The sequence below is a fragment of the Erinaceus europaeus genome, chromosome 12, assembly GCF_950295315.1.
Source record: "Erinaceus europaeus chromosome 12, mEriEur2.1, whole genome shotgun sequence".
Taxonomy (NCBI): domain Eukaryota; kingdom Metazoa; phylum Chordata; class Mammalia; order Eulipotyphla; family Erinaceidae; genus Erinaceus; species Erinaceus europaeus.
In genome coordinates, this window is record NC_080173.1 from 88094134 (window position 1) to 88106118 (window position 11985).

Consider the following 11985-nt stretch of genomic DNA (forward strand, 5'->3'; position numbering starts at 1 on the left):
ATTAGTTTCAAACTGGGCGCGGCACAAGCTGATTAGAAACAAAGTCCTTCAAGGTGCTGACAATAAAGGTGAGACTAGGTTGGCTACCATCAGGGCCAGCCACTCAGATACTGGAATGTAGAAGTGGGCGTCCACCAGGAGCCTGTAGATTTCTCATTTCACCTCGACTGCCTCTGTAAAACTGTATCTCATCAGATAGTGCATAGTACAGGTCACACACACACACACACACACACACACACACACCACCACCACAAATTTTTGAATAAGCTGTTCAATTTCCTCGAAACATGTCGTTGTACTTTTAAGAGGGATTGCATTGAATCTATAGATTGCTTGTTCAAGTATAGCAAAGGGGATTTACCTGCTTCCATAATAGGAAATGTTTCAGCGTTGAGGAGTTTCAGCGTTGAGGAGCCAGCAGTTCAGGACTGTTACCAAGTACATACTTTCTTACCTTCCTCTGCCTTCAGGGAGTTAGCTTGAGCCTATGTTTGATTCTGCCCCATTCCCACTCCCTGTGACCCCATGGTCATGGAAATCAGCCAGAAGCAATAATGCCACCTTTCCTTATTCTTGTTAAATAAGAAAATATTCTGTTTGACTCAGCATTCTAAAGAACAGTGCTGAGATTCAGGCTGACTGACTACTTGGATTCAATAAAATGCCTGAGGGAGAGATTAGTGCCCTTAGAAACCCTGGAGTGTTCCCTCCCCTTCTCACCATGTAAGCAGACAGCAAGAAGACAGTCACCTAGGGCACAAAGCAGATACCAAATACGGCATTGCTGTGATCATGAGCTTCTCAGTCTCTAGAATCATGAGAAATAAATTATTTACTTATTGGGAGTCGGGTGGTAGGTAGCACGCAGCGGGTTAAGTGCACGTGGCGCAGAGCACAAGGACCAGTGTAAGGATGGTTCGAGCCCCCGGCTCCCCACCTGCAGGGGAGTCGTTTCACAGGCGGTGAAGCAGGTCTGCAGGTGTCTGTCTTTCTCTCCCCCTCTCTCTCTGTCTTCCCCTCCTCTCTCCATTTCTCTCTGTCCTATCCAACAATGACGACATCAATAACAACAACAATAATAACTACAACAATAAAACAACAAGGGCAACAAAAGGGAAAATAAATAAATACTTAAAGAATTATTTACTTATTAAAAAAGGGGTGGGATTGAAACTGGCTGGGACCACGGAGCCTCAGGCATGGTGCTTTTTGCATAATAACCTTTATGCTGTCTCCCCAGCCCTAAATGAAAGTTTTGAACCAGGTTAAGAGTATTCTTACTGAATGAATTTACTGAAAAGATAAAGAAGCTGAAATAATTAATATAATTCTCTTGTGAAACAGTTGGACTAGAAAGAGGAGCCACAATGAAAAATTTAAAAAAATTATTGGTGTTTTACAAAATTACAGAATAATGAGTACAATTCCACACTGTTCCCACCACCAGAGTTCCGTGTCCCCATTCTCTTACTCCACTGGCAACTGCACTAGTTCTCCAAAGGTCACAGATATGGGCTATTATTTCTATAACTATCTGCCCATATATCTACCTATGTATCTATCTGTCTGTCTGTCTAACTATCTTTTTGCCAATTTTTTCTATGGTCTGTGTTCTCTTCCTTTTTATGTCACACCTACATCCATTATCACTTGTGAATGCCTTTCTTTCTCCTGGTCCTAATGGAACTGGGTTTCAGAACCCTCTGGTCATCGTCCCCCTAATATTTCTCCAACTATGGGAGTATGGAACAAAAGTCTTGGGGGGGGGTTGTAGAAGGTGTGAGTCCTGGTTTCTGTAATTGCCTCTGTGCTGGACATGGGTGTTAGCAGGTCTATCCGTACCCCCAGCCTGTTTTTAGCGTAGGGCTCTGGAGGTGGGGTTCCGGGACACACTGGTGAGGTCGTCTACCTGTGGAGTTCAGCATAGAATCATAGTTGCATCTGTTACTCGGTGTGTGTGGCTTGGTGAGTTTCTGAAGAAATCCTGGTTGTATTTTGTTGAGTTCTCAGGTGATTTTTCATTTTTTTTTTCTAATTTCACAGGAGAATAGTCTGAAATGACTCCTATTTGATAGCCATGTCTCCGAAAGTCCCACAGTGAGATCGTTTTTGTTTTATGCTTTTGGATAAAACTATCACCTATTTCATTTTTAAAACAGTCTTATAATAACCTCAATCTGGCCTAAGCCATGCTGTTCTCACACAGAATATAGTCATCACACAACCTTGAGAAAAAAATAAAAAATATGACAGACTTACGGAGTGTTGTGGCTCACATAACCTCTGGAAGAAGCAGTAGGTTACTTTGTGAAGGAACCAGAAATGACCTGTTGGAGCATCTCTTGGCAGAGATGCTGAGAAATTTCAGGTTCTAGAATGTTACTGCTTATGGGGCCAGGCGGTGGCGCACATTACAGTGCGCAAGGACCTGTGTTCAAGGCCCTGGTCCCCACCTGCAGGGGGAAAGCTTCACAAGTGCTGAAGTAGAGCTGTGTCTGTCTCTCTCTCCCTCACTATTGCCCCTCCCTCCTCAATTTCTCTCTGTCTCGAGCTAATATAAATAAATTTTTTTTACAAAAAAGAAGAATGTTCTTGCCTTGAGCTGGAAGCTGCAGTGAAGCATGAATAATAGAGTACATAAGAAAAGTGGTTTCTGGGGGTCAGGCGGTGGCGCAGTGGGTTAAGTGCAGGTGGCGCAAAGCACAAGGACCGGCATAAGGACCCCGATTCGAGCCCCGGCTTCCCACCTGCAGGGGAGTCGCTTCACAGGCGGTGAAGCAGGTCTGCAGGTGTCTGTCTTTCTCTCCCCTCTCTCTCTGTCTTCCCCTCCTCTCTCCATTTCTCCCTGTCCTATCCAACAATGAACAACATCGACAATGGCAATAATAATAACCACAACAAGGCTACAACAGCAAGGGCAACAAAAGGGGGGAAAAGATGGCCTCCAGGAGCGGTGGATTTGTGGTGCAGGCACTGAGCCCAGCAATAACCCTGGAGGAAGAAGAAAAAAAAAAAAAGAAAAGTGGTTTCTATGAATATATTAAGATGAGTAAATAAGGACTTTAAATAACTTTGATTACTTCAAGAACATAGAAAGGGTGGAGAATTTCAGCAGTGAGCTGGACTTTTCTTTTTAAAAGCAGTTGGGCTGGCAAAATAGCTCACTTGGGTAGTGCACTACTTTGCCCATGTGTGCTACGCAGGTTCAAGCCTTGCCTCCACCACACTGAAGTAAGTTTTACTGCAGTGGTCTTTTTCACTGTCTCTCTTCTTTGTCTCTGTATATATGCCCCCTCTGTCTCTATCTAAAAACAAAATCCATAAAAGAAAAGAAAAATAGTCAAAATATGAATTATAGAAATGTAGGTTTAAAATTTTAGGGACTCAGCAGATGGATTCAACAGCAGAATGGTCCTGACAGAACATGAGTAAATGTCAGGGCTGGGCAGTAGCGCAGCTGGTTAAGCGCAAGGACCGGCACAAGGATCCGGGTTCAAGCCCCTAGTTTCCCATCTGCAACGGGGGTGGGGGGGTGGGTCATTTCACAAGCGTTGAAGCAGGTCTGTAGCTGTCTGTCTTTCTCTCCCCCTCTCTGTCTTCCCTTCATCTCTCCATTTCTCTCTGTCCTATCCAACAACAACAACAACAACAACAATAGCAATGGCAACAACAAGTGTAACAACAAGGGCAACAAAATGGGAAAAATGGCCTCCAGGAGCAATGAATTCATAGCGCAGGCACCAAACCCCAGCAATAACCCTGGAGGCAAAATCTTCATCATGATCATCCTCTAACTAAAACAGAATTCCAGTGAACACTCATGAAAGGCTTCAGAAAGAGCTTGACCCTTAACTGAAAAGCAGCTGCAGGACTGACAGAGAAGCGATCACAGGCACAGACCATCTCTGCTCACAAGATTTCCCCAAGTTCTATTGGCGATTCCTCCATGTATTTACTTGCCTCTTTACCATTTCTCTCCAAGGATGGATGGGTTCCATCACCACAGCAACAGCTTTATGGTTCGAGGAAACGCCTGTGTGGCTAGACTTTGCCTGATTATCTTTCCATTTGAGGTTTGGAGAAAATGTCAGGCCTTTGAGTGGGACTGTAGATATGCGGGAAGGTTGTGGTAGAACTGCTGGGTGAAGAGCTGTGAAGGAAGGAAGGAAGGAAGGAATAGAGGAAGGGAGGAATGGAAGGAGGGAGGGTGGGAGGGAGGGAAGGAGGAAGGGCAAAATTTTGTGGTTTAGTTGAAGGGAAACTGTAGGGCTTTTAGAGAGCCATTACCTATTACCCATTTAATTACTAGAGACTAGTTCAAATTCTCAGCCAAATCAAACTTTAAAAAAAATTATCTTTATCAGATAAGAGACAGCTGGAAATTGAGAGGAAGGGGGAGATAGAAAGAGACATTTGCAGCCTTGCTTCACCACTCACAAATTATGCCATTCCACTGCAGAATACTGTGCCCCAGTATGGTTCCGTAGCCCCCATGTCCACTTGGTCGATTCCAAATTATATTCCTCCATGAGGATAATTTCTGGAACCATCCGTTCCACCCCGGCTCCATGGCTGCCAGTTCTTAGCAACATCGCCCCGCCAGATATTCGTCGGGATGCGGCATCATCTAAGTTCATTTCCCACGTCTACGCTCGACCGGACCTGCCAATATACGCGGATATCTTCGCCCACCCTGTCCAACGCTTGACGTCTCGTCACCCAATCTGGTCCCCTACGCCTACACTGAACTTCTCTGTTCCAGTCTCTTGGAAACAGAGTTGGCAGTCAGCTGAGGTAAAGAACAAACACCTCATCACAGACCCCTGCAAGTGTCAACCCGGCTTTGACCTAGCACGTTATGATTGGGCCCTCCTCAATCGCTATTGAACAGGCCATGGCCGGTGCGCCGCTATGTTCCATCGCTGGGGAGCCAGAGACGACCCGAACTGCCCCTGCGGCTCCAGACAGACTATGACCCACAGAGTCAACGACTGCCACCTCTCCAGATTCAAAGGAGGTCTCGAAACTTTACATCAGGCTCAACCTGACGCTGTTGACTGGCTACGGAAGAAAGGCAAACGCTAGAAGAAGAACCACTCACAAAGCTTGCCCCCTGCAGGTGGGGTCCAAGGGCTTGAACATGGGTCCTTGTGCACTGTTTATATGTGCTTAACCAGGTGTGCCACCACCTGGCCCCCCAAATCAAACTTCTTTCTTTCTTTCTTTCTTTCTTTCTTTCTTTCTTTCTTTCTCTTTCTTTCTCTCTCTCTCTCTCTCTCTCTCTCTTTCTCTTTCTTTCTTTCTTTCTTTCTTTCTTTCTTTCTTTCTTTCTTTCTTTCTTTCTTTCTTTCCAGACACTACTCAGCTCTGGCCTATAGTGGTATGGGGAGAGAAAGAACCAGTCATCACTCTGGTACATGTGCAGCCGGGGATCAAACTCAGGACCTCATGCTTGAGCCGTACCACACAACGTATCATGTTCATGTGCAAAATCTGCGCGGTGAAACACACGGGAAGGAAGGAAAGAAGTTATCAGAATAAAGAGAGGCCCCTGGAACTCTGCAGCAGGAGAAGGAGATAGTTTACTTTGTAGCTCTTGAAGTCTCCTGAGATGACACATAAATCAGTGACATTGTATGGAGCTCTTTTTAGCCTTAGCTTGGGAGAGGGCCAGGGGGTAGGGCAGTCCCTGCGCCTCACAGCACAGACTCCGTTGCTTCACAGATGGCCAAATGTTGGAGGGAAGACATGCTGCCACACACAGCATGGTGAGGTTTAGACCCAGGACCCTACTCGGGCCCAGGAGGGCAAGTGGATGGATCACAACACAGCAAGGAGAGGTCCTCCTATTCCTGCCTGCTACTTCTCTGCTCCTCTTCCCTAATCTTCCTCGGAGTCTTCAGATGATGGCAGTCAGCTGGCCACACCCAAACTGCTCTAGCCAAATCATGGAGGACTTCCGGTAACTGACGAACGTGAGCGTGCTTCCCATCCCAAGCTTGGTACACCTCTCGATAGCACTTGGTGCTGTGGGTCATGATTTACTTTGGAAAGACAGAAGAGGGAGGAAGAGAAAGGGAGGGAGAAGGAGAGGGAGAGGGAGAGGGAGAGGGAGAGGGAGAGGGAGGCTGACTTACATCTGTGGCTATCAGCTCTTCTTGGTCATCAATGCTGTCTCTTCCTCTGTCTCTCCCTCTCCTCTCAGTTTCTCTGTCTTACCAAATTAAAAAAAAAAAAAGCAAGAATAAGCTTTTTTTTAAAGTTGCTCTCTTTAAAATGGGGTATTTGGGTAATAAAAACATTATTTCTAACTTGGTTTAAAAAAGTAATTAAGAAGAGTGTTTATCAAGATTTCTGAGGCTTGGCTTTATTGGCATTTAGGTACATTTTAAAAAAATTTAAAAAAATTTTTTATATTTTATTTATTTTTTCCCTTTTGTTGCCCTTGTTATTTTATTGTTGTAGTTATTATTGTTATTGTTGTTGTTGGATAGGACAGAGAGAAAATGGAGAGAGGGAGGGGAAGACAGAGAGGAGGAGAGAAAGATAGACACCTGCAGACCTGCCTGTGAAGCGACTCCCCTGCAGGTGGGGAGCCGGGGTTCGAACCGGGATCCTTATGCCGGTCTTTGTGCTTTGCGCCACCTGTGCTTAACCCGCTGTGCTACAGCCCGACTCCCAGGTACATTTTTCTATATGTATTTTCTACTTTAGTCAAGAACTTTATAATATCTATCTATATTTATACCTATCTATTCATCTCTCTCTATAAATATATCTAATTCTAGAGACTGTGAGTTGAGAAATTAATGAAGAATTTTACTTTTGCTTGATTCCCTCCTCTTGTTCACATGTTTTTTCTTTAAATTTTCTTTAAAACAATTTTATATTTTATTTTCCTTTTTGTTGCCCTTTTTTTTTTTTATTACTGTTGTAGTTATTATTGTTGTTGTTATGGATGTCGTCGTTGTTGGATAGGACAGAGAGGAATGGAGAGAGAAGGGGAAGAAAGAGTAGGGGACAGGAAGATAGTCACCTGCAGACCAGCTTCACCGCCTGTGAAGCGACTCCCCTGCAAGTGGGGAGCCGGGGGCTCAAACACGGATCTTTACGATGGTCCTTGCGCTTTTTGCACCATGTGCGCTTAAGCCGCTGCGCTACCGCCCGACTCCCAACAAATACATTTTTAAAAAGAAAACTAACTTCATTTCTTGTGTCTCAGATCATAGTCACTCATGGTTTGCGACTGGCTTCTAAAGCCAGTCCAGTGTTGCATGTGCTGCCTGCCTTCAGTTTAACCTCATCTCTAAAATATGTTCCGTAACCATTTTGGTGAATCAGAGTTGAATCAAGACCAAATAGAATCTTGGAAATGCATGGTCCTTGGAGATTACGAATTGTATGCAACTCTGTGGGCTTTTTTTTTTGTTTTTTTTTGTTATGCTCAGTGGTTCGATACAAAGGCAGCTATTGCGATTTGGAACTACAGTGCCACCTTGTGGTTACATATTATAGTGCATAAATTCTCTTCCCGTGCTATTCAGCAATTCCCCAAATTTGTTTTCAATTTAGATGTAAATTTGGGTTTACTAGGCTGGTGAGATACTCCATACTAGAGAGGAGCCGGGCTTGAGTGGACACAGGGACATATGAAAGGTAGTAACGACATCTAATCAGACAGATGCCAAAACTCAAGAAAAGAAAATTCAACTGTGTGGTGCTTAAGGTGCTTGTGGTGCCAGCCGCTCAGTCCTATACAGTTATGTTGAGAATCAGTCCCCCAGGGGTCTCTGACCTCCCTCTGCCCATAGGGCACCTTTAGTCAGCTGACAGCAGCAGGACAGACCCACTAACAGGACAGGTTCTTCTTCCTGCTTCTGTTGGGCAATCCCAGGAGGTCTGAGTTCATCCCCCTATGCCGTGCCCCCCCCCCATTCCAACTTTCCCAGAAAGTGTTCTGGGTGCCAGTATGAATGCTTCCCAGACATAGTTTTTCACCCAAGGGGTCCAAGCAGGAACACAGGGGAGCGAGGAGACATGGGGAGATACCCATGGCAAGGTAGAGGTAGATCTCTATTCTGGCGGGGAGCCAACTTAACTTAGCTCCCCTCAGCTCAGTCCTGGCTCACCAGCGGCTCATCTTGTCCTCTGCTGGGCTCTACTTGGTCCTCTCTCTCGGGCCAGCTCCCAGGACAGCTCCCCTTCCTAGTTGTCCATCGAGTTTCAGCGTCAGGGGCTGCTCAGCAGCCTTGCATCTTGGTGGCTGATCTGGTCAGCTCTCAGGGCAGCAGCAACAACTGCTTCTTGGGTCACCGTTCCTATGTTATGGGGGAAAAGGGGCCGTGTTCATTCCCCTGACATTAAAAAAAGTTCATCACTGGAATTGGCGTATTGCACCAAAGTAAAAGACTCTGGAGTAGGTGGGTGGGTGAGGGAGAATACAGATCCAAGAAGGATGACAGAGGACCTAGTGGGGGTTGTATTGCTATCTGGAAAACTGAGAAATGTTATGCATGTACAAACTATTGTATTTACTGTCAAATGTAAAACATTAATTCTCCAATAAAGAAATTAAAAATAAATAAACATAATTAAAAAAAGTTCATCACGCATGATCTCAACAAAGAATTGGAGAACACAATTTTCAGGAATTTTAAACTTTATTCAGGAAAATTAAGAACATTCACATGGGGACCGGACGGTGGCGCACCTGGTTGAGCACACATGTGATAATGCCCAAGGATTAGAGTCCCAGGTTAGAGTCCCCTGTTGGGACCATGTGTAAGCCTGATAGAGCTTAGGGAGAACCACCCCCGTCCTTGGATGGAGGTCTGAGAAGATAACCTCTCTCAACCGAGGTGAGCATAAGGGGGGAAACTCAGACTTGGTTCTTTCCTTCTTGACTCTCAGGCCCACAGAAACCCCAGTACTTCCCTCCATTAATTGCAGGCCACATGGCTGCAGATTGACTTATTCAAAGTCACCTTCTGATCACAGAAGAACACACCTTATCACACACCTCAGACCCCAGACAAGAGAAATTCCAAACTATATAGCCTTTTGATATCCATCTTCTCTCTGTCTCACCCTACGGGTTTAACCCCTATGCTTCTCTCAAATACCTTTGGATAATTAAGTTGTTGCGTTATGGAGAATAACTGTCTTGTATCTCATCAATTACTGCCATACCAGCCCCCTACCTTAGGGGCATGCCAACCGTTAAGAAACCTGTAATTTCTGACATATTTCAACAATAATTCCCTTCATCGTTTTTCTATTTAACTCATGTCCACTTTGCTAATAAACGGATTCTAAGATTCTAGGCACGCTAAGAGTCCCCTGGTGTTTTTTACTTCGTGTCACCCCTGTCGTGAGCGAGTAGAACCAGCCCGTTACCTTTCCCCTGGAGACCACCCCGAACCAGAGAGATACCCTGAAAGTCCCCAGTCCCCATCTGTAGGGGAAAACTTTGTGAGTAGTGAAGCAATGTTGCAGGTGTCTCTCTGTCTCTCCCTCTCTATCACCCCTTCCCTCTAGATTTCTGGCTGTCTCTAGCCAATAAATAAAATAAAGATAAAAAAGAGCTTTCACATGTTATAACATGCGAGAGAGAGAGAGAGAGAGAGAGAGAGAGAGAGAGAGAGAGAGAGAAACCAAGTTATCATTTACGTGATGGTCTGGACAGAAAGTACAAGACCAGGGTTTTTGCTTTTAAAACCCAAACCCCCCTCTACCTTTCCAAGCCACACCTGTAACCACTCCCATTTTCTGGGCAGTATCTTGTCCCTCAATACCTAAGTCTGAGCCTTGAAAGTAGGGACCAGGGTCTTGAACCAGAGGCAGGCTGGGGCTGGGTGGTGGCACACCTGGTTGAGTGCACATGTTACAGTGCACAAGGATCCAGGTTCAAGCCCCCAGTCTCCACTGGCAGGGGGAAAACTTTACAAGTGGTGAAGCAGTGCTGCATGTGTCTCTCTGTCTCTCACCCTCTCTATCCATCCCTTCCCTCTCAATTTCTGACAGTGTCTATCCAATAATAATAATAATAAAAAAACAGAGGCAAGCAAAGTATAAGTAAAGGCTCAGAAACCAGTTGGTGCTTCTAAAAACTTAAAGCACAAGTGGCAAAGTAACCACTTCCCCATCCTCCAGGGGCCCTCACTCACCAGCAGAGCAGACAAAGGACCTCCTCCCCAGCAACACAGCGGGTCCTGAGCCTTACCTGAGAACAACTATTAAGGAGAGGGTATCTGGTTGACTGTGTGTTGTGTGAATTGTGTGATCTTTCTCTGGCATCTAAAAATAAGTAAAAAAATTATTGCGTAACCCCGACACACTCTCAGAGTAAGTCCTTGCCCTAATTCCTTGCTTAAGACAGCTTCTCAGCTTCTGGCTGACTTCTCTCAGGGCTCTTTATCTCCCCCCACACACACACTTAAGATGTGCTTCACAATCTTTTCCTCCCTGGCTGCTACATTTAAATTTTCCTTGGTCTACACACCCGACTTTACTTGCCTCATAGAGTGTCTTATATTTCTAGCATTTGGTGCCGAAACCTGGGAGGGGTTATGGAGTTAGTCACCTGAAAGGGGCTTGAACCTGGGTCCTTGCACATTGTAACATGTGCGTGCAACCAGGTGTCCCACCACCCAATCCCTGTGTTGCACATTTCTAACAGACAAGGAAGGGCAGGTCACCCTTGCAAGAAAGGGAGGTGGTTTTTTTTTTTTTTTTTTTGCCTATAGGACAAAGAGAAATTGAGAGGAGAGGGGAAGACAGAGAGGTGGAGAGAAAGATAGACACCTGCAGACCAGTTTCATCACCTGTGAAGCGACTCCCCCTGCAGGTGGGGAGTTGGGGATTCGAACTGGGATTCTTTTAAAAAAATTATTTATTCCCTTTTGTTGCCCTTGTTGTTTTATTGTTGTAGTTATTATTGTTGTTGATGTCGTCATTGTTGGATAGGACAGAGAGAAATGGAGAGAGGAGGGGTAGACAAAGATAGACACCTGCAGACCTACTTCACTGCCTGTGAAGGGAGTCCCCTCAGGTGGGGAGCGGGGGGCTCGTCCGGAATCCTTATACCAGTCCTTGTGCTTTTGCGTCATGTGTGGGCTACGGCTTATCCTGCTGTGCTAGCGCCCAACTCCCGAACTGGGATCCTTGAGCTGGTCCTTGCGCTTGGTACTATGTCTGCTTAACCCGCTGTGCCACTGCTGGCCCCAAGGTGATTTTTACTTTTGCCTCCAGGGTTATTGCTAGGACTCGGTGCCTGCACCATGAATACACTGCGCCTGGAGGCTATTTTTTCCCCTTTTGTTGCCCTTGTTGTTTTTGGTTATTATTATTGTTGTTATTGATGTCATCGTTGTTGGATAGGACAGAGAGAAATGGAGAGAGGAGGGGAAGACAGAAAGACAGAGAGAAAGACAGACACCTGCAGACCTGCTTCACCACTTGTGAAGTGACTCCCCTGCAGGTGGGAAGCTGGGGGCTCAAACTGGGATCCTTATGCCGGTCCTTGTGCTTCGTGCCATGCGCACTTAACCCGCTGCACTACCGCCTGGCCCCGATTTTTTTTTTTTTAATGAGTTCCTAGCCTACTGAGGACCCGAGTGCACCACACTCTGTTACAACCCCACCTCACCCTCACCCTGCCCTGTCCCACCCCAGCCCGCACCTCCTTGTTTTCTGGTTCAGTTGTCACTTTACTTATCCCAGAACTTTCTGGAAGGATGTTGTGAGAAATAGCCTAGTTGGTTGTAGCCTTTTCACTGATGTCTATCAATCCAGTCTGACTACAGACCCCTGACTTTTATGTGTCTACGTGACTATAACCATGCCTTGTTTTCCTTCAAAATGAGTTTAGACTTCCCAGTCCCTTCCTAAATCTCCCATTCCCATTATAGCCACATTGTAAACTCAGACTTCCTGGCCAAAAGCCCCTTCCTTGCACTTCCTGTCCCACTATAGTAGACTCCT